General features: G+C 43.3%; 1 protein-coding gene across 1 annotated transcript in view; it reads left to right on the top strand.

Annotated features, from left to right (window-relative positions):
• Positions 1 to 23197, top strand: part of SHROOM3 (shroom family member 3) — a 78203-nt gene that overhangs the window by 20987 nt on the left and 34019 nt on the right. Inside the window, exon 2 of the mRNA XM_083368035.1 lies at positions 19678 to 19812. The gene's annotated coding sequence lies outside the window, so the exon portion shown is untranslated. The remainder of the gene's footprint in view (positions 1 to 19677; positions 19813 to 23197) is intronic.

Below are 23197 nucleotides of genomic sequence, written 5' to 3'. Positions count from 1 at the left end.
AGCAATGTTTCTCAAGCTTGGACAACTTGAAGATGGGTGGATTTCAGCTCTCAGCTGGTTGGGGAATTTTGGGAGTTGAAGTTGGAGTCACTTGTCTGAAATAGTATAGGTGGCGAACCTGTGGCACGCGTGCCAGAGGTGGCACGCAGAGCCCTTTCTGTGGGCATGGGCACCGTCACCCTAGTCCTAGGCCTTCAGTGGGGTTTTATAAAACCTTTTTGCTTTAGGCCTCTGCCGCTGTATGCACACAAAAAAAGGTTCAATCAATCAATTTCAACTTCTCGCGGGAAAAAAAACATCTGGCAAAGTTGGAATTGATTGATTGAACTTTTTAGTCTCACTCAGTCTGGCGTTACCACTGCAGCCACGCCCACCCAATTGGCCACGCCCCCGGCACCCGACAATACCTAAGTAAGTTTTGGGCTGTAGTTTGGGCACTTGGTCTGTAAAAGGTTCGCCATCACTGGTATAGGTTCTCCTGCTTGAGCAGGGGGCTGGACTAGAAGACCTCCAAGATCCCTTCCAGATTCTATTCTATTCTATTCTATTCTATTCTATTCTATTCTATTCTATTCTATTCTATTCTATTCTATTCTATTCTATTGAGAAACTGTCCCAGAGAAAGTTTTAAAAGGGCTGCTCGTCATACTAGAATTGTAATATGGGGTGGACAACTAGATACTTGTGATTGTGTACCCGAATTGTAATATGTGGTATACAAATAGACACTTAGATCCTACGGGATTGTCTCTTTCTTGTCCCATTTGAGGTATAATAGTAGTACATTTATAATATAGTGTGAAGATGTGAATCTACTTTGAATTATATATGAAGGATTTAGATTTTATCAGTATATCGAGAATTATTTATTGAGCACTGGGCACAGCAAAATAGATTCTTCTCCAATGCTCTAAAGACACGAGCACACAGAGTTGGTGTGTGTTTGCTTTCTAGTTATGAACTATCTATTGATGTAACAGGGAAGCTGATCAATACTACTTTGTTGAGGTCAACATTTAATGAAGTCTTCAAAAATTGGGCCAAATTATCTTCTCTGTAGAAGATTTTTGTAGGGGTTTTAATATGTTTTTTAAGTATTGTTTTAAATTTTAAATTTGGGCATTATATTTAATTGTTTTTAACTTTTGTATTCTGTTTTTATATTTATTGCCCTGTACACCGCCCTGAGTCCTTCGGGAGAAGGGCGGTATAAAAATTATGATAAATAAATAAATAAATAAATAATGTAAATACATTTTTAAATGTTTCCCTTTTTTCAGTTTGTTTTTGCGACGGTATGCATGTCCGTGTGCCTTCAAGTCAGCGTTAACTCCTGGCAATTGTCTGGACAAGTCCCTGTAGTTTTCTTGGCAAGGTTTAGGAAGGAGGTGATGCCATTGCATCACTCCTAGGGCTGAGAAAGAGTGACTGGCCCACGGTCACTCAGCTGGCTTTGCTCTTAAGTCAAAGACTAGCATTCATGGTCTCTCAGTTTCTGGCTGCTGCCTTAGCCAGTCTACCAAACTGGCGTAATTTTTATAGTTTTAGTTCTTTCTTTAACTTCGGTCTGGGGAATTCTGGGAATTGAAGTCCACATATCTTCAAGTTGCCAAAGTTGAGAAACACTGGTCTGGATACGTGTCACAAAATGAAGCATTTCTTGGTGGTCCAGGAGACTGGGCTGGGAACTGAGCAGCACCGACCAGCAGAGGTACAAGGAAATAATACCCGTGTTTTCCCGAAAATAAGACCTGGTGGTCTTCTTCTTCTTCTTCTTCTTCTTCTTCTTCTTCTTCTTCTTCTTCTTCTTCTTCTTCTTCTTCTTCTTCTTCTTCTTCTTCTTCTTCTTCTTCTTATTATTATTATTATTATTATTATTATTATTATTATTATTATTATTATTATTATTACCTCCAAAAGAGGCAGGGCTTATTTTCAGGCACTGACAGCCCTGCCCAGCTAGTCTACTTCTTCTGCAGCCAAAGGAGCATCTTCATTCTGCAGCTGCATTCCGGCCTGCATTTTGCCGTCAGGCCTGTCTGGAAGACCTCAGTAGCCAACTACCGAGCTGTGGATTCAATTCCGGGAGTTGTAGTCCACAAGTCTTAAAGTGGCCAAGTCTGAGGACCTCTGGTCTAGCGGTCTTCCATCAAAATACGAATCTGCCCTTACCCTGTTTAGCATGTTTTCGCCCAACCATTCGGCTCTATTTCCAGTCCGGTGTATTGTAACAACCTCAAGAAATTGGCATTTATTCCAGAGATGCATTGTTGAATTCAGTCACTCATTTATAGCTCTTTGGGGCAGCTCTGAGAGCATCTCAGCTTTCTAAAGGCTGAATTCGAAGCCTTCATAATAAGAAATGATTATGGAGAATTCTTAAAAGCATTATTTATGGAGGAGAGCCCTTGCCTCTCTGAATTTAATCAAGTTAAATCCAGAGCGCATGTGTCTTTTTTTCAGGACCTTTTATCTCCCTAATTATACTGGATGCCTCATCCAAGCACACTCAACGTACAGGAAGGTCATGAGAAGTGTGAATTCAAATAAAGCCACATTCAATTGAGTGCAAATTGTAAATTGCTACTGGGTTGCACTTATTGCAACCTGTAATTCACTAAACACGGAGCAGATGTGCATACAATTGAGGCTTGAGCATGCACAACTGCAGTGGGAGGTTTAGAGGCTGCTAATATTTGTGCATGCAACAGTTTCATCTAGTGCAGTGATGGTGAACCTTTTAGAGACCGAGTACCCAAAAACCACCCCCACCCTGCTCAGCCTCAGGACCACCCACCACCTCCACGGGTCACCACAGCAGATTGCCCAGGCGGTCCAGCAATGCCATGGCGACCATGCCCTCAGCGTGACGGGGCGTGAGGGTGGAGTCTTGTCCCCGCTGCCCGGCTGCCATGTCCATGGCTGCACTGCTCTGTGCAGGCCTCGCCCAGGGGCGACTCTCCTCCAGGGGGCTGCTGGTGAGAGGGCCGCGGGGGGAGGCGGGGCTGGGGTGACAGCGTGCGTGCCCACAGAGGGGGTTCTGAGTGCCCCCTCTGGCACGAGCGCCATAGATTCACCACCACGGGCCTACTGGTTAAGTCTACAGGCTGAAATAGGGGGTGCTCAGTGGGTTAGGATGCTGAGCTTGTTGATCAGAAGATTGGCAGTTTGGCGGGTCGAATCCCGAGTGCCGCGTAGCAGAGTGAGCGCCTGTTACTCGTCCCAGCTTCTGCCAACCTAGCAGTTTGAAAGCACGTAAAAATGCAAGTAGAAAAATAGGGACCACTACAGTGGGAAGGCAACAGCGTTCCGTGCGCCTTTGGCATCTAGTCATGCCAGTCACATGACCACGGAGACGTCCTCGGACAACCACTGGCTCTTCAGCTTTGAAACGGAGATGAGCACCGGCCCCTAGAGTTGGAAACGACTAGCACGCATGTGTGGGGGAACCTTTACCTTTACCTTTTTAACCTTCTTGCTTGGGGCCCGGTGCAGGGGTGTGTGAAAATGCCTTTACATGCACGTGCATGCATGCACAGAGCTGCAAGCGCATGCATGAACGGGGCCACAATTGCGTGCACAATGCAAACGGGGCCACAAGCGCTCGAACGATGCCAGGGCGAGTGGGGGCGTGCTCATGATGATGTTAGCTAGCGCCTGTATGATGCTCACAGTATTGCTAGCACCCGCACGCCACCACGATGCTAGTGCGAGTAGGGGAGGTGCATGTGCACACACACATGTGCACTGGCCAGCCACTCAGGTGGCCCAGTGGCCAAGAGCCCAAGGCCCACAGGTTGGGGACCTCTGGGCAAGAAACCAGGAGGCTGTGAGTTCTAGTTCTGTCTTAGGCATGGAAGATGGCTGGATGACTTTGGGCCAATTACCAGGAGACGGTGAATTCTAGTCCCGCCTTTCACATGAAAGTCAGCTGGGTAACTATGGGCCAGTCTCTCTCTCTCTCTCTCTCTCTCTCTCTCTCTCTCTCTCTCTCTCTCTCTCTCTCTCTCTCTCTTTTTTTTTACAGGGTTGTTACTGTGGGAAAAAGGAAGGAATATTAGATATGCTTGCCACTTTGAGTTATTTAGAAAAATAAATAAGACAGGATAAAATATCAATATCAAATAAACAGAGAAAGGGAAGATTCCATCAGAAAAAACAACAACACAAGCTTAATTCTGTGTCTTTGTTGAAATAATAAGTATATTTTTTTATCCTTTACTGTAATGCTTAAATAATATTCATATAAAAAACTTACGCTTAACATTGTTGCTGATTTCCGTCAAACTGGAACCAATTCCCATATTTTCCATAGAAATATCATTTCAGAAAATGTGAATTTAAATAATGCTTGATGAGCTTCCTTAACCAGGCTAAATTGAGACCTACACCTGTATGGCTTGTGTGCATGTCTTTCTTGATCCCTGCCTCCTTATAGAATGTGTGGTATCAGCAGAACCATTTCATGAGGTAACTATTGTTTTTGCTCTAGATTTTAATAATTATAGGACTGGCTGGAAAAAGGAGTTGTTTTTCTCCTCTATAGATGTCATTTACGTGTTTGTTCATCCATGGGATTCAGCCAGCTCAAGCTGACCTGCTTTATCAGAGCTCTTTTAGAAAAAAGTAAGAATGTGTATTTTTGTAGATCAAAGTCCTGTTCTCACACTCTTGCAGAATATTAATAAAGAATCTTCAAGGATGGTTTATAATACTTTACAGGTAGTCCTTATGACCACAGTGGGGCCCAAAATTTTGGTTGTTGCAGTTGTAAGTCAAGGCATCGCATGATGGACTCAATTTTAAGACCGTGTTTCTGATTGTCATAAAGCGAGCCACTGATTGTGAAGTAGAGCAGAGGTTGCCGACCTCACACGTGTGTGCTGCAAACATGTGCGTGCTGCAAACAGTGCGGCTAGCGCCTGTGTGATACTCCCTAGCCCTGCCCCATTGTTGCATGGCGCAGTGCCTTGTTTCTGCTGCTGCATAGAATAGAATAGAATAGAATAGAATAGAATAGAATAGAATAGAATAGAATAGAATAGAATAGAATAGAATATTCTGGAAGGGACCTTGGAGGTCTTCTAGTCCAGCCCCCCACTGAAGCAGGAGAACCTATACCACTGATGGCGAACCTTTTAGAGACCGAGTACCCAAACTGCAACTCAAAACCCTCTTATGTATCGTCAGTTGCTGGGTGGGCGTGGCCCATTGGGTGGGTGTTGCTAATTAGGTGGGCGTGGCCCATTGGGTGGGCGTGGCTGCCGTGGTAACGGCAGACTGGGTGCAATTAAAAAGTTCAATCAATTAATTCCAGCTTTGTGAGATCTTTTTTTTCCAGCGAGAAGTTGAAATTGATTGATTGATTGAACCTTTTTTTTTTTAAAGCGAAAAGGTTTTATGATACCCAGCTGAAGGCCTAGGGCTGGGGCGATGGTGTGCGTGCCCACAGAGAGGGCTCTGTGTGCCACCTGTGGCACGCGTGCCATAGGTTGGCCACCAGTGACCTATACCTTCTCAAGACAAGTGACTGTCCAGTCTCTTCTTAAAAACCTCCAGGGATGGAGCGCCCACAATTTCTGGTGACAAGCTGTTCCACTGGTTGATTGTCCTCACTGTTAGGAAGTTTCTCCTTAATTCTAGGTTGCTTCTCTCTTTGGTTAATTTCCAAACATTGTTTCTCGTCCTTCCTTCTGGTGCTCTGGTGAACAACGTGACCCCCTCTTCCTTGTGGCAGCCCCTCAGATACTGGTAGTATCTAGTAAGGAAGGTTTGCTTGATTATGTGCCATCGAGTGATTGTTGACTCAGCAGCCACCTAGAGAGATGTTCTCCATGGTGGTCTGTCACCGGTCTTGCCATTCTTCCAACTGTACATTCCTCCTTGCTGTAGCTGAGTCCGTCACCCTCTCGGCTAGTCTTGTCTTTCCTTCTACCTCTCCCAGCTTTAGAGCCCAAATATAAATTATTGCAAGACACTGATGCGGAAAAGGAAGCCCCTGCGTGGGCTGTGAGAAATCGGATACTGTGAGATTACATCTGGATGCCCACAGGAATTTTCTCAGGGTGCTTTATTATAATCATTTTTCATCTTTAGCCGTTAACTTCCAGTCTGCCCGCAACCTTATAGAGAGAGGTAGGTAGATAGTTTATAGATGTAGATATATAGGTATTCCCAGCATACAGGTGTAGTTGGGCATAAGAATCTATATATTAGGCCGTTATTCCCCGGGAAACTCAATCCTTCTGTTTAAATTTAGATTGTTGGTATATATGCTGTTTATAGATGGGGCGTGATGGTCCAACAGTTAAGGATGCTGGTGGGGGCTGGAGATCGAAGCTCTGCACAGTGGGGTGAGCTGCCATTTCTTGCCCCGCCTCCTGGCCATCTAGTAGTTCGAAAGCACACAAATGTGAGTAGATTAATAGGTACCACTTCGGTGGGAAGGTAACAGCATTCCTATCTATCTATCTTATCTGTCTATCTATCTATCTATCTATCTATCTATCTATCTATCTATCTATCTATCTATCTATCTATCTATCTATAGAGAGAGACAGAGACAGAGAGAGAGATAGGGATAGAGATAGAGATAGAGATAGAGATAGATATATTTTTTATTTTTTATTTTATTTAATCCCATTTATATCCCGCCCTTCTCCGAAGACTCAGGGCGGCTTACAATCTAAGCACAAATCAATGTGCTTAGCAATAGCCTTCATTCTATGTATATGCCTGCTTATTAGGGCTTTTGCCCCCCCCCCCAGCAGCATTATTACAAAGTCAGCTTATTGCCCCCAACAATCTGGGTCCTCATTTTACCTACCTCGGAAGGATGGAAGGCTGAGTCAACCTTGAGCCTGGTGGGATGCGAACCTGCACTAATTGCAGGCAGCTGGTGTTACTTAAGGAGGCATTAGCCCCACTGCTCCACCAAGATAGATAGATATAGATATAGATATAGATATAGATATATAGAGAGATAGATATATAGAGATAGATATAGAAATATAGAGATAGATAGATAGATAGATAGATAGATAGATAGATAGATAGATAGATAGATGATAGATAGATAGACAGATTGATATAGAGATATAGAGATATAGAGAAATATAATATAGATATATAGATAGTGCATGGAATGCTGTTACCTTCCCACTGAAGTGGTACCTATTAATCTACTCGCATTTGCACACTTTCGCAAATATATATATTCCTGGGTGCATATTTGCATCAAGAATAAAAATTAAGCAAGAGAACGAAGCTCCGATTGAACAGATTAATGGCTCAAGAAATCACCCGGCCAAACCACAGTATGAAAAAAAAAATCTGTTTGAACTGATTTGGATTGCGTGGATTCATTTCTGAACCCGTTTCTCTGCTCAAAAATGGGACAGGAGAATGTGGGTCCTCTCTTCCAAGTCTGATAATGATCAGGTGTAGCACTAAGAAACAGCTCCAAGTATCTTCAGCATTATTGGCCCCTAGACGTATTGAATCTGCGGTAACCTTGGCTGTTAATTTTCTCCGATGTCTCCTCTGCCCAGAACCTTATGGCAGTTTTTTAAATTGGAGGAAAGTAGGATTTACGGAGCACCACTCAGCTCTTTGTCCTCTTGTATATTTTCCTGGGGTGATCTAAAAACCACACCTGAATACGTACCATTTATTTGTCTGCTTATCCTTTTTGTCTCGCCTCCAATTCAGCCGTAGTGCAGAATGAAAGACTGCAACCTGGGACATTTTATCCCCACCCTTCCTATTGTGGTGCATTTTTTTGTTTCTCTTTACAACCAACATCTCTTCTTCAATGCAGAGGCCAGGTGTACATGTGGCCCCTTTGCGAGCCTTCTAGAGTTTTCCGTGACTTTCAGCTGCAGAGACGGGTGAATGACGAGCAGGTGCAAGTTCTCACTTTCCATATAGACCACGGGAACTCCTGGCTGGAGTTCAAGGCATGTATACGCCTAAGCAGGAAAGGATGATTAGATTTTGGTTAAGCGGGTGGGGGCTTTAATACACGGCTTTTCAACCTTTTCACCCATTGTACCGCTTTTAGGCTATGGCAGCATCCGAGTACCACCAGTCGCCTAGCTAGGTGTCAAAAACTTGATGACCAAAAAAAAAAAAGGAAAAAAGGGTCTCACCAGATTAACTTCACTCTCTTGAGAAAAAAACAGATAAACTCTCCAAGGATTTAGGGGAAGGGGTGTCAGGTCTCCTTGGCTTCCTCCCCTGCAGGGATTCCAGGCTACGCAATCTCTTAACTCTTCCCCCACTGCAGCTGCAGATTCCATTACACACCTATGGACTGGGGCAGGGCTTTTCAACATTTTACCTGTTGTACCGCTTTTAGGCTATGGCAACATCCGAGTACCCCCAGTCGCCTAGCAAGGTGTCAAAAACTTGATGTCCCAAAAAAAAAGGGAAAAAAGTGATGTAGTACAGGTAGTCCTCGACTTACAACAGTTCGCTTAGTGACTGTTTGAAGTGACAATGGCACTGAAAAAAGTGCCCCCCAAGCCATAGCTGAGCAAGACACCTGCCTGCCAGCCCGGTGGCGCTCTTCCTTCTGTCCGAGGTTTCCATTGTTGTGGGCATTTCTGTTGAGGATTGGCAGCGGGGGTGGGGTGGGGGGTGTTTGGTTTTTATTCCTCCCGCCCTCTGCTAGGTGGTTGCAGCAGGTTTTGGTCACTTCACATGACCCTGGGACACTGTGACCGTCATAAATATGAATCAGTTGCCAAGCATCTGAATGTAAATCACAAGACCCTGGAGATGCTGCAACATTCCAGCTGATCGGCGCTTCTGGGCTCAGCAGAAGCGCTGGGATCAGCGCCGAGCTCCAGCTGGAACCTGGCGCTGATCCTGGCGCTTCTGCTGAGCCCTGACAACCCCGAAGAAGCGCTGATCCTGGTGCTTCCACTAAGCCCTGACAGCCCTGCAGCTCCAGCCGTCTCTCGCTCAGGCTTGTGCGGTGCTGCCACTGGTTCAGCTCATTCCCCTCCCCCGCTACCACTTTTCTAGGATGGTCGCGTACCACCTGCCAGGTGCCAATGTACCACAGGTGGTACCCGTACCACTGGTTGAAGAGCCCTGCTTTAATAAAGATAGTGGAATGCAGTGTGTAAGAATGCAAAAGTTACCTATAGAAAAGAATATTTGTAGCTCAGGGTTGAACTGTTGGGCCCTTGGTGCCCACAAAGCTTGGTGGTTTTCTTGCAGATGTTTCATTGCCAAAGTAGGTGACATCAGCACTGAAAGAAAACCACCAGCCCATAATGCAAAAGTTGCTTGCAGGATCAAGGGGTTGTTATGGATGGAAACTAATCCAGGAGAGAACCAATCTAGAACTTAAGGAGAAATTTCCTAAAAGTGACAACAATCAACCAATGGAACAGCTTGCCTTAAGAAGTTGTGGATGCTCCATCGCTGGAGGTTTTTAAGAAGAGATTGGACAACCATTTGTGTGAAATGGGATAGGATCTCCTGCTTGAGCAGGGGGCTGGACTAGAAGACCTCCAAGGTCCCTTCCAACTCTTGTCATTCTGTTATTCTTGTTCAGAAATTTGCTTCCAGAACTATGGGATCGTAGGAGGTTGAAGGTGGCTTACAGGGGATTTAGTGGTCACGTGATCAAAATTTGGGTATTTGGCAACTTATTTATGACAGTTGCAGCGTCCCGGAGACATGTGATCACCTTTTGCAACCTTCTGACAAACAAAGTCAATGGGGAAGCCAGATTCACTTAACAACCGTGTTACTAACTTAGCAGCTGCAGTGACACACAGTTAACAACTGTGGCAAGAAAGGTCACACCTGCTGCCGGCGTCGACTTCCCTCCGCCCTGTGCGCTCCCACAGAGAGGGCCTCCTCAAGGTGCCACCGGTCAGAGAATGTCGGCTGGTGGCCCCCAGGGGGAGGGCCTTCTCTGTGGGCGCTCCGGCTTTATGGAACCAACTGCCGGTTGAGCTCCGGACGGCACCGGACCTTCGCTCTTTCCAACGCGGTCTGAAGACCCATTTATTTGAACAAGCTGGCCTGGCCTGATGGGGGAAGTTAGGGTTTTTTAATTGGGTTTTATATTGTTACTGTTTTTTATCTGGGCAATTATTTAATTCTTTTTTAATTTTTGTATCCTCTATTTATATGTGCCCTGTTCACCGCCCTGAGTCCCTCGGGAGAAGGGCAGTATACAAATTTAATAAATACAAATACAATACAAATACTTTTGGTAGCGCAATATTTGAAGAAGGAGGAACTGCCTACTGTAGAAGAGTGGACTTCAAAAAGTTTCAAACCTGGCGGAAATGGCAAAGGTTTCAGCATATTTGAAAGAACAATCGCAACAGAGATATATTTTGGAATGGAGAAGATGGATCGATTATATTCAGAATAAATATGGGACTAGAAAGTTTCATTTAGAATATGAATAAGTATTAGTATTATATGATGTATTATTAATTAGTTATTATTATTTAGTTATTTAGTTATGTTTAAGAGGAGTTAAAGTGCAATAGAATTTAAAGTGGTTTTTTTTTAGTTAGCATATTTTAGCTTAAGTTGGTAAAAGTTAATACCCTGTATTCAGCTCTGGGAAGTTCGGGGGGGGGGGGGGGAGGGGGAGGGAGGGAGTTTATGTTTCTAAAATGTATTTTAAAACTTTTCAATAAAAAAGAAAAGAAAAGAAAGCTCACCAAATGGGGTAAAACCTGTCTCGCTTAGCAAAAAAAAAAAAAAAGATTCGTTTTACGACCATAATTGAGCCCAAACAGAAATTTGGGGCTCAATTGCGGTCGTAAATAGAGGACCACTTGTAGACTTTAAATTAAATTGCCTCGAGTGGCCCTATAGGATATTGTTAAGCCCAAGGGAACATCTGCAGAATGCAGTTGTACAATAATGGGGTAAACGTGTTTGGCATGAAATTCCAGAGGCCCAGGGGGACCCCCGCAGTATAAATAAACAGCAAGCAGCTAGAAATTATTTCTGTAAAGAGACAAAGCATTTCAAACATTGCAGCAGTGAATTTTTCCGTAGGATATAACCCGGACTGGGGAAAAAAAATCTCATTCTTTTTTTGCATCTTACTAAGATGGACGAAAAGTCTGTCCTTTTCAGGGCTTGAACACTTGTCTTTGCCATGAATAGGAGGACAATGTGTCCTTGCATCCGATAATTTATTTTTATATATAAATGTATATCTTAGGGTCTAAGTAAAATTTAGTTCAGGCGTTTGGCAGAAGTAGTGATTCTTCCCTACAGTTGCTATCTCCCATAGTTATTTGCATGCTACCATACTAATTTATTTTATAATTCTCTTTTAAGGATTATTGAGATACATGCAGTGCAGCATTTTAAATATTTGAAAACATTGCAAAATAAATCTTACATTTGTTTAATAATAATTGTCAGTAGGGAAGACAAAAAAGTGTGGAAGATGGACATGCACAGCGACGTGTTCCCCATCACCTGTATTTACAGGTCCATTAGAAACTAATGGGCTTCCTCCATGTCAATTCAACCATTAAAAGACACAGTTCCAATAAATCTACAAAATAAATTTTCAGATGGAATGGAATACATTCATGAGTATTGACCACTGGGAGAAAAAAATCAATATAGAACTTAAGTTAATGAAAATGGAACTCAAGTACCACTTTGAAGATTAGATTTAGATTCTTCAGACACTAGATTTTGTTTGAAAAGGCAGAGATGACAATTTCCTTTAACTCTTAACCTCTCTTGTAAATATTAAATGCCAGCTAAGGAAAATAATAATAATTCCAGATTCCAAAATGATTGTCTATGGAATTTATTTCTGGTTCGCTTCTTAATAAACCTTAGGCGCTTACAGACAATTATTATGAATAGTTCAAATTTACATTCATAACAAAATTACAATGATAATTAGAATTAATATTGGCGTCAGTCATTCAGTCACTCCTCCATCTTAAAAAAAACACAGATTTCTTTAGACTAGACCAGGGGTAGGCAACCTCGGCTCTTTTATGATTCATGGACTTCAACTCCCAGAATTCCTAAGTCAGCACAGCTGACTTAGGAATTCTGGGAGTTGAAGTCCATGAGTCATAAAAGAGCCGAGGTTGCCTACCCCTGGACTAGACCAAAGGAGAACTAAGAACTGTTTTTAGAACCAAAGACCTCTAAGAGTTTTATCTAGAAAACATATTAAAATAATGTTCAGGCACCATGCTCAGGGCATCTTTCTTGTTTTTTTTTATGAAAGAAGCATTTTTCTAAATATTTTATACTGTGATATACTTCAAATCTTATAAGAAAAACACTTGATTACAGAAACATAGTTGACCTGTTTTTGTCACTCAAGAGGTTTTTTTGTAAGATTTTTTGCAAAACTGGGTCATTTGGCCCAATGAATTGAGTTATAAATTCCTAGAATTTTCAAGTTTACTTTTTGAAAGCATAGATGGTAGATGCCAGAAGTTCTCTTGATGTTTTTGCTTGAAAGGATTCTTTCCACATCTTTTGGTGAATTTCTGCTAAGCATGCAAGTTTTAATTATCCATCTTCTAATTACTCCTTGCATTAGTCTAATTGTAGCCCTGGCCTGAAGAATATCTATTGTTCAACATTCCAGCCAATTCTTAAGTCAGACAGAGAACAAGAGCGGCATTTCAATAAATGGCATTTAACAATGAAAAACAGGTCTCTCGTTTTTTGCTCATCAGGAACTTCAGCAGACTTTCTCAAGAACTAAATCACAATCTCTCAGGTCTGTTAAGTAAAGAGGATAATTGTACGTGCGAGAAGAGTAAAAAATTTCCCTTCTGGTGATTTCGAGTTGCTACTTCACTATTCTAGCTTAGAGTAAGTTAATTTTGTGCAGAAGCAGACTTAGAGAAACCAGCGTCCGCTTCTTGGAAATTTCTCTGTGTTGCAGATAATCCTCGACTTACAATAGTTCATTTAGTGACTGTCTGAAGTTAACAATGGCGCTGAAAAAAGTGAATTATGACCATTTTTCACACAATTGTTGTAGCATCCCCATGGTCATGTGGTCAAAATTCAAATGCTTGGCAACTGACTCATATTTATGACAGTTGCAGTGTCCTGGCGTCATGTATTCTTCACCTTTTGGGACCTTCTGACAAACAAAACCCATGGGGAAGCCACTTAACAACCTTGTTACTAATTTAACCACTGCAGTGAGTCACTTAACAAATGTGGAAAGAAAGGTCATAAAATGGGGCAACACTCACTTAACAACAGAAATGTTGGCCTCAGTTACGATCATACATCGAGGATTACACGGTCTTCAGGAAAGCATGGGCAAGCACGAATGAATATGCAAAAGATGTGACTTACACGCCATTCAGTGTCACAATAGAAAGTCCTAACGCGCATCCTGTGTGCAAAGTTACCTTGTTTCACATGTCATGATACCTCATCATTGCTTATTCAGATTCCGCTGACTCCAAAGCATCAATAAAATTGTGATAATTCAGGACTTTACTCAACCCTGCCCTGTCGTTCTCCTCCGAAGCTAGCAAATAATGTTGCCTCGTTGACAGACAAGAGTTACAACAAATCTTCCTTACAGATAGCAGAAGGATGGAACTCTAAAACAGGGGTCTTCAAACTTGGCCCATTTATTTATTTATTTATTTATTTATTTATTTATTTATTTATTTATTTATTTATTTATTTATTTATTTATTTTTGGGACTTATATGCCGCCCTATCTCTCGAAGGACTCAGGGCGGCTTACAACAATAAAAACAACAATACAAAAATTAAAAAAGAATTAAATAACAGCCCCAAAATAAATTTAACTACAGTTAAAAATTAAAACATATTTAAAAACCCATCATCAATCCAGGTCAGCCTGAGGGAAGAGAAAAGTTTTGAGGTCGCGGCGAAAGGACCGGAGGTCCGGGGCCATCCGAAGCTCAAGGGGAAGTTGGTTCCAAAGGGCTGGTGCTCCCAAAGAGAGGGCCCTCCCCCTGGGGGTCGCCAGCCGACATTGTCTGGCCGACGGCACCCTGAGGAGGCCCTCTCTGTGTGAGCGCACTGGGCGATGGGAAGTCGTCCCCGGTAGCAGACGGTCCTGCAAGTATCCCGGGCCTAAGCTATGTAGGGCTTTAAAGGTAAGTACCAGCACCTTAAATCTCGCCCGGAAGACAACTGGTAACCAATACAGCTCACGCAGGAGGGGTGTAATATGGGAGTATCGGGATGCTCCCATCACTACCCGCGCGGCCGCATTCTGCACCAGCTGAAGCCTCCGGGTGGTCTTCAAGGGCAGCCCCATGTAGAGAGCATTGCAGTAATCTATCCGAGAGGTAACGAGTGCATGGGTGACCGTACGTAGGGCATCTCGGTCCAGATAGGGGCGCAACTGGCGCACCAGGCGAACCTGGGCAAATGCCCCTGGCCACGACTCCAATATGATCTTCAAAACTGAGTCGTGAGTCCAGGAGAACGCCTAAATTGCGTGCCCTATCAACGGGAGGCAACACCTCTCCTCCCATAACCAAAGATGGAACCTCTTGGACAAGTCGAGATGCCGGTACGTAAAGCCACTCAGTCTTGGCAGGGTTGAGCTGGAGCCTATTCTTCCCCATTCAAATCCGTACCGCTTTCAGGCAACGGGACATCACGTCGAGGGCATTTTTATGACTTGTGGACTTCAACTCCCATAATTCCTCAGCCTAGCCACACTGGCTGAGGAATTCTGGGAGGTGAAGTCCACAAGTCATAAAAGGGCCAAGTTTGAAGACCCCTGCTCTAAAATATGCTAAAACAAGAGCTGATAATGAAGAGAGGGTCTCCATCATTACAAAGCGCAAATCCTTCAGAAAAGGTGCTTTGGGACATCCTGGAGAAACTCCCTACTAAGCGCTTTCCAAATTTGTAAACCAGCCACCCATTTCCCAAGCTTGTGTGGTTGATTCAGGAAGTGATTGATCTTGGCTTCCTCTGCAAGATGGCTGCCAAAGCAGGCCTACTCTATGAGCCTGGAAAAATTGGGACTGCTGAAGTGTCCCAAATATGCTCCCCCCCCGCAAAGGGCAACTGGACTTTCTTGGTGTTTTCTTTGAAAAGGTTTCGCTTCTTATCCAAGAAGCTTCTTCAGTTCAGGTATTTTGAGTTCTGAAGAGAACTGACGGGTTCTTGAATGAGAATCAAAACGTTTTCAAAGAAAACACCAAGAAAGTCCTGTTGCCTTTGGGACAATCGTGACCTGGATGATTGAGAATCATCCTGCTGAAATGCTTCAAGAAGAGTTACTTGGTTGCTCTGCCCTGTCACATAAAGCAGGGGTCTCCAACCTGGCAACTTTTAAGACTTTTGGACTTCAACCCCCAGAATTCCTCAGTCAATATGTCTGGCTGAGGAATTCTGGGAGTTGAAGTCCATAAGTCTTAAATGTTGTCAAGGTTGGAGAGCCCTGTCATAAAGCACCTCATTTGAAGGACTGGCACAGCTTTAGTCTCTGGGATAGAGACCCCCGCCTCATATTAACATTATATCACACTAATCCATGCAAAATTCCTGCATGGAACTGGGAAATACTGATGTGTGCTCATATGTGGACATCTCGCCCTTTCTCCATGGGCTATAGGAGATTATCCGTTTCTATCCTCTCAATGCCTTGTGAAGTAGATTAGGCTTATATTTGCTGAAAGTTGTTTGTTTTCATTTTAAAACTGAGCAGAAAAATGGAATGCCATTCTCTTGTGGTCCAAGCTAAGTTCTCATGATTTCATGTTGTTGACAAGATTGGAAGCAGAGATTCCCAGGTCCTAGCCAACTCTTTGACCTCATCTAGGCTTCTCCAAGCCCCTAAATGCACTGGACTAGACTTGACCCAAGATAGCCAACACACTTGGAAGTGCTAGGTTGAGGAAATGTGTAGGGTCCTAGGTGTTCTCTGAGCTTGGTGATTTTTCTTGCAGATATCAGTGTTAGGTGGCTTCTAGCACTGATGAAGTTACATAGTTTAGTATGAAATGTCTGTGAGGAAACCTCCAAACTTAGTGTCTATGGAGATTCTCAGTTATCCAGGCCATGGTTGTCCCAAAGGTGCTTTTTCAAGAGGCAACTGGACTTTGTTTTTCTTTGAAAACATTTCGCTTCTCATCCAAGAAGCTTCTTCAGCTCTGACTGGATGGTGGGGAATGGAAGGATTTATACTCCTTGCAGATGGCTGGTCATTTGCATTCTTTTACCGAGTTGTTGATGCCTCTGGAGTCTTATCTGTGTTGTCACCTTAGTAGTTCAACAGTTCCAAGAAGGCTCCACACCCATTTGCACCACTCAGGTAACCCTGAGGACACCGATAAACCTCCAGGCGGCCTTATCGACTCTGTAAAAGAATGCAAATGACCAACCAGCTGTCTGCAAGGAGTATAAATCCTTCCATTCCCCACCATCCAGTCAGAGCTGAAGAAGCTTCTTGGATGAGAAGCGAAATGTCTTCAAGGAAAAACAAGAAAGTCCAGTTGCCTCATGAAAAAGCAACTTTGGGACCTCCAAGCTTAGAGAACACCAAGGACCCCACAGTTCAACCCTGATCTACAAATATTCTCTTCTTGAGGAAATGCGCTTTAACTTTTCTGCTTATGTTCATTGCCTCCTTGGTAGCTAAGAAGAAACATTCCTTCTTTGCACCATGCAGATCTAAGAACAGCTGGTAGAGTATGGCCAAGTATGGAGCGAAAAGCGGGGTGGGATTTAGAGGAGGGGGGGGTAAGCAGGTGACAGAAGATCTGGAGTGCCAGAATATTGTTCAGATGCTGAAATTGAAGGTGAAAGTATTCTTGTAAGGCTTCGGGGTAAGCAATGCAGGGGCTTAACATTCTTGCAACGAGGGGGAGGACAAAGGGGGTGGTGAACACCCAGAGCAGAGGTGTCCTTCATGGCAATGGAATCTCAGCCATCCAAACCATCTTAAGCTCTCAACCTACCAAATATACAACATACTCTTTTTTCTGCCCTATCCAGACTTGACAGCAGGGGAGGTTTAGAACATTTTATTTTCTCACAGTACTTGATTTCTTCTTTCTCCAAGATCAGAAAGTTGGATTCCTAAGAGGATCGTCTATGGGCAAAGAATTAGTGTCCCACTAATATGGAATGAAGGAAGTTTGGGTTGGGTCTGGGAATGGCTCTTATTATTTATTTAGCGTGTGATGAGAACATGACAGAAGACAAGTAAACATATACATGCAATCCACATAATTATATACAAAAACGTCTACGGGGGGGGGGGAATGGCCGTGGTTTCATAACTGAATGTCCAATTCAGCTATCTGGGCAATCCAGTTTCTTCTTGAAAACTTCCAGTGATGGATTATCAACAATTTCTGGAGGCAAAGCCATTCCATGGATGAATTGTTCTCACTGTCAGGAAATTTCTCCTTAGTTCTAGGTTGCTTCTCTCCTTGATGAGTTTCCATCCGTTGCTTCTTGTCCTGCCTTCAGGCGCTTTGGAGAATAGCTTGACTCCCTCTTCTTTGTGGCAACCCCTCAGATATTGGAAGATGGCTATCCTGTCACCCCTCGTCCTTCTCTTCATTAAACTAGATATACCCAATTCCAGCAACTGTTCCTTATATGTTTTAGCCTCCAGTCCCCTGATCCTCTTTGTTGATCTTCTCTGTCCTCTTTCCAGAGTCTCAACATGTTTTTTTTATATCATGGTGACCAAAATTGGATGCAGTATTCCAAGTGTGGAAAATGGAGTTGTTTTGAAGCAAAATATAAGTGATAAATAATAGTTACTTAATTTCAGCTTTAATAATACTGACATTCTTGATTTGATTCTGCAATGGATCATTTTAAAAAAATAACACTTGAAATCTTGTTTTGATTGTGTACGTAGTTGTGGCTTTGTGGCTCGCATAAACTGAGCAGATTTCCAGTCGTACTTTGATTGATCTTTCATGTTGAAGAAGAAAGCAAAAGTAAAATAATAAAATAAAATAAAATAAAATCTTCTAATAAAGGAATTCAGATGTTTCCTTTCTCATGGCATATTTAATGGAGACTTAATTGTGCCAATCACATGCATGCAGTTGGGAGAAAAACATGTGATAAATTTTGATAATCTGCTTGTAAATACAGGTGATATGATGGAGAAATTATTAAGTGAACAAATAATGCAAGCATCAGGGAATTTTATTTTACTTTCATATGAAGTGCATAAGAGAAACATCCCACCATCTCTCCAACAGCTATAATAGCTGTGATATGTAATACTTATGTAGAATTTAATTTGCAGTTTTCAGTGTAACACAGGCAAAAGGCAGGTAAAATGTGTTATTTTTATAATAATATATGTTAAATTTTACTGACAAAAAGTTAAAGGGAGACTAGTATAGCTACAGTAGCCTAATATTCAAGCAGCCCAGGTTCAAATCTCAGAAGGGTATGGCTAGCTGATGAGAGCTAAATAGCTCGAAATAGCTATACTAGTCTCCCTTTAACTCTTTGTCAGTAAAATTTAACGTATATATACACACACAGTTCGTTGTAACTACATCTGCCTGCAAAACGCTCCGAGACTGGGGCTGAAAGGCAGATTACTCTATCCCATATTTGGGTAGACCAGGTGCTCTGTCAGACACTTAAAAATAATATAGAAAATATTGAGTTAGTTTGCAATTTCTGTTTGTAAACTATTTGTTATAGCAGATAGTAATGGAATAAGTGGAGAGACAGAGAGAGAGAGAAAGAGAGAGAGAGAAAAGCAAAAGAAGGAAGACAAGAAAAAGAAAGAAAAGAAAGAAAGCACAACTCAGTTTCGTCTGCTTTAAAGTACATTTGCTTGGGAATAAAATTTTATTCTGAATCCCATGGATCAAGTTGGTTTTTGATAATTTTATATCTTGTGATAAATCTGTGTGTGTATGTGTGTATGTGTGTGTGTGTGTGTGAGAGAGAGAGAGAGAGGATATCCATCCCTATTCTTACATAAAGTGATTTTTTAAAATATACATTATTTATAATTGTGTTACGGTGGCATTTTTTAATCTCTTGACTCTCAAATATACCGAGATACAGTTCCTCTAACTCTCAGCCTTAAGTCATACTGGCTAGCAATTCAAGCAGTTGCAGTCTCAATATCCTTGGTGGGTACCAACATGGACTGGACCACCTGAAAGCCAGTTTCAGACAACCTCAGGCTGAAACGTGGAAGGGAAAGAATTTAATAGCCAAGTACTTGAACTATGGACGCGGTGGCTCAGTGGGTTAGGACGCTGAGCTTGTCGATCAGAAGGTCGGCAGTTTGGCGGGTCGAATCCCGAGTGCCGCGTAACAGAGTGAGCGGCTGTTACATGTCCCAGCTTCTGCCAACCTAGCAGTTCGAAAGCATGTAAAAATGCAAGTAGAAAAATAGGGACCGCTACGGTGGGAAGGTAACAGCGTTCCGTGCGCCTTTGGCATCTAGTCATGCTGGCCACATGACCACGGAGACGTCCTCGGACAAGCGCTGGCTCTTCGGCTTTGAAACGGAGATGAGCACCGGCCCCTAGAGTTGGAAACGACTAGCACGCATGTGCGGGGAAACCTTTACCTTTACCTTTACTTGAACTACGCTAATGTCTTTGATTCAAAAGAGGTGTTTTGTCTCGATCGATTTAGGAGCAAGGTCTCAAACCTTTCACTTTGCTTTTGGCCCTGCAGAGATACCTTGGCAGCGGAGGGGCATTTGGCCACCAACACCGCCCAGCCCCCCCATTCAGAGGGTCTCAAGTCCGACTCGCCGTCTGGCAAAAAAACATCGTGGTTGAATGAAGTTAAGCTGCGTTTGAAGAACAGGTGAGCACAAGGTTAACGCTGCAGAATAAACACCTAGTTAGGCCAGAAGACAAAAGGGCATCTCTTGTTTCTTTTCCGTCTTTGTTGGACACGGTTTTCGCAAAATTTGGGAGACATGGATCTGAAAGGAGGAAAGATTCAGATTAGAAAGGACAGATTGGTTTGTTTGTCAAATTTAGGTATTATTCATCACACTCTCAAGGTGACTTCTGGGTGGTATATAGTTTTGTATGATGTTTGTTTACAGCTAGTCCTTGACTTACAACCGCAACGGAGCCCAAAGTTTCTGTTACTAAGTGAGAGAGTTGTTAAGGGAGGGGTTTTTTTGGTCTAGTGGTAAAACTGCTCCTCTAGAAACCAGGAGACTATGCATTCTAGTCTCACCTTAGGTGTGAAAATCAACAGGGTGACTTTGGGCCAGCCACCAGGAGACTGGGAATTCTAGTTGCGCCCTAGGCATGAAAAATGGCTGGATGACTTTGAGCCAATCAGCAAGATGTGGTGAGTTCTAGTCCTGCCTTAAGCATCAAAAACAGCTGGGTGACCTTGGGCCAACCACCAGGAGACTGTGAGTTCTAATCCCACCTTAGGCATGAAAAACAGCTGGATGACTTTGGGCCAAACACCAAGAGATGGTGAGTTCTAGTCGTGCCTTAAGCATCAAAACCACCTGGGTGACTTTGGGCCAACTACCAGGAGACTGTGAGTTCTAGTCCTGCCTTAGGCATGTAAAATGGCTGGATGACTTTGAGCCATCCACCAAGAGAGTCACAAAGGTTTCAAAGGCTGAGGGACACCCAGAGACCATCTCCATATGGGCCTCATATATGCTGCTGAGGAAGGATATTTTTATAAGGCCTCACAGGCTGGAAAGAGTAGCATGTTCGACCTGGCCAAGGTAAAGGCTAACAAGGAGGGGATGGAGACACCTGCCCATTTGAAAAATGAAAAAAACAAAGCAAAACATAGATTTGGAGCCTGGATTGAAACTGTTTGGAAATCAATAACACAAATACTTTGCTCAAGATGGCTTTTTCAAACTCTAATGGATCAAAGAGAGACCTAAAGTCTAGACCAGGGGGTCTTCAAACGTGGCCCTTTTATGACTTGTGGACTTCAACTCCCAGAATTCCTCAGCCAGCATGCCTGGCTGAGGAATTCTGGGAGTTGAAGTCCAAAAGTCATAAATGGGCCACGTTTGAAGACCCCCTGGTCTAGAATGTGCTGCCAGCTCTCGTTAGCCCGTTTGACTGAAAACGGTTTCTTAAAAACCAATGGAGCCAGACCCGGAGGAAAAAGAAATTAATTTAAACCAGAAATTAATGAGAAACTTCCAGACCCTAGCCCTCCTGGAAAGGAAGCCAAGCCCTGACCTGTACTATTGTACCTGTGGACTAGCTCAATCTGATTAGGAAGGAGATTATATTAATCTTTCCCGTCCTGTTGACCTCAAACGACGCCGTGCTATCAAGATCCGTCTTCTTAGAAAGAGGAGGATGTACTCAGCAAAATGTTGGTCTTGCCCTGGCAATTCCTGTTAAGATTTTTCTCCGCTGTGCTGGGGAGAGAGAAGGAGCAAACACGGAACCAGAGAACATTCTGGTCATGGATGGTGCTTCTCTGGAGTTGTCTTGGTGAAAGAACAGGTAGAAAGAGACTCAGAGAGATGCAGTGACTAATGTTCCTAACAGAGATTGAATCATTAAAAAAGAACCACCTGGTTCCTCCCCCCCCCATGTTTCCTTTTGTTTCCTTTCCTTTCTCCCTTGCCTTTCCTTTCATTCATTCTTTTCCCTTTTCCATTCCTTTTTTCTATTTCTCTTCCCTTTTTTATTTTTCCTTCCCTTTGCTCTCCTTCCCTTCCCTTCCCTTCCTTTCCTTTCTCTTCTTTTCTTGCACTCCCTTCCCTTAATTCTTCTTCCTGTTTTTCATTTCCTTCTTTTCCCTTTTTCTATCTTCCCTTTCCCCCTCCCCTCCCCCTCCCAAAGAAACAACAGTTGACTTTAATCCGGGAGCTATAAAAATAATCCAGTTCTGATGCCTTAATTCAGGGGTCTTCAAACTCAGCCCTTTTATGACTCATGGACTTCAACTCCCAGAATTCCTCAGCCAGCATGCCTGGCTGAGAAATTCTGGGAGTTGAAGTCCATGAGTCATAAAAGGGCCGAGTTTGAAGACCTCTGCCTTAATTCAAGGATCTACATTATTTGAAAGGGCTCTGAACTTGCTGCCAAAGATTCCTGTAACTAACTCCTCAAGAGGCCTGGGCTTTTCAAACTGCATTGTAGGTTCTTCTGTCTTTGATGTACTGGAAAGAAAGCTCCAAAACCACCTCAGTGACAAAAACACCCGACTTGAGGTTATGTTTGGTGCATCAGGCAGATAACTTTAAAAATTTTAAATAAGTTGCTGGGTTTAGTTTTTGTTTTTTTTTCTAAATTTTAAAGTCAAAAGGACTGTAGCCAAGAAATTAAAAGACGCTTGCTCCTGGGGAGGAAAGCCATGGCAAATCTAGACAGCACACTAAAAAGCAGAGACATCCCGCTGCCAACAAAAGTGCGTATAGTCAAGGCCATGGTCTTTCCAGTTGCAGTGTATGGCAGTGAAAGTTGGACCATAAGAAAGGCTGAGCGCCAAAGAATGGAGGCCTTTGAACTATGGTGCTGGAGAAGACTCCTGCGAGTCCCTTGGACTGCAAGGCGATCCAACCGGTCAGTCCTAGAGGAGATCAACCCTGACTGCTCTTTAGAAGGCCAGATCCTGAAGTTGAAACTCAAATCCTTTGGCCACCTAATGAGAAGGAAGGACTCACTGGAGAAGAGCCTCATGCTGGGAAAGGTTGAGGGCAAGAGAAGAAGGGGACGACAGAGAATGAGCTGGCTGGATGGAGTAACTGAAGCAGTAGGCGTGAGCTTAGATGGACTCCAGAAGATGGTAGAGGACAGGAAGGCCTGGAGGAACATTGTCCATAGGGTCGCGATGGGTCAGACACGACTTCGCAACTAACAACAACAACAAAGTCAAAAGGTAAATAGCAAATGACATTCCTGATTTCTAGGCCTTCTGTCCAGTGCAGGATATCCTGGTTTGGCTTTTGTTTTGTTTCTCCAATTCTCCTGCATTTTTGTTTTCCCTGTCTCAACCTGTTGGCAGGCGTGACCAGAACAGCCAGTCTGTCTCTGTGATTAGAGCTCTTTTCTGTCACAAGGCTTTTGCTTCAAGAGCACTAAAGGTAAAGGTAAAGGTTCCCCCGCACATGCGTGCTAGTCGTTTCCGACTCTAGGGGCCGGTGCTCATCTCCGTTTCAAAGATGAAGAGCCAGCGCTTGTCCGAGGACGTCTCCGTGGTCATGTGGCCGGCATGACTAGACGCCAAAGGCGCACGG

This window comes from Vipera ursinii, assembly GCF_947247035.1.
Source record: "Vipera ursinii genome assembly, chromosome: 7".
In the NCBI taxonomy this organism is placed as follows: domain Eukaryota; kingdom Metazoa; phylum Chordata; class Lepidosauria; order Squamata; family Viperidae; genus Vipera; species Vipera ursinii.
The sequence above is the reverse complement of the archived record's forward strand: the minus strand, read 5'-3'. Positions and strand labels throughout refer to the sequence as shown.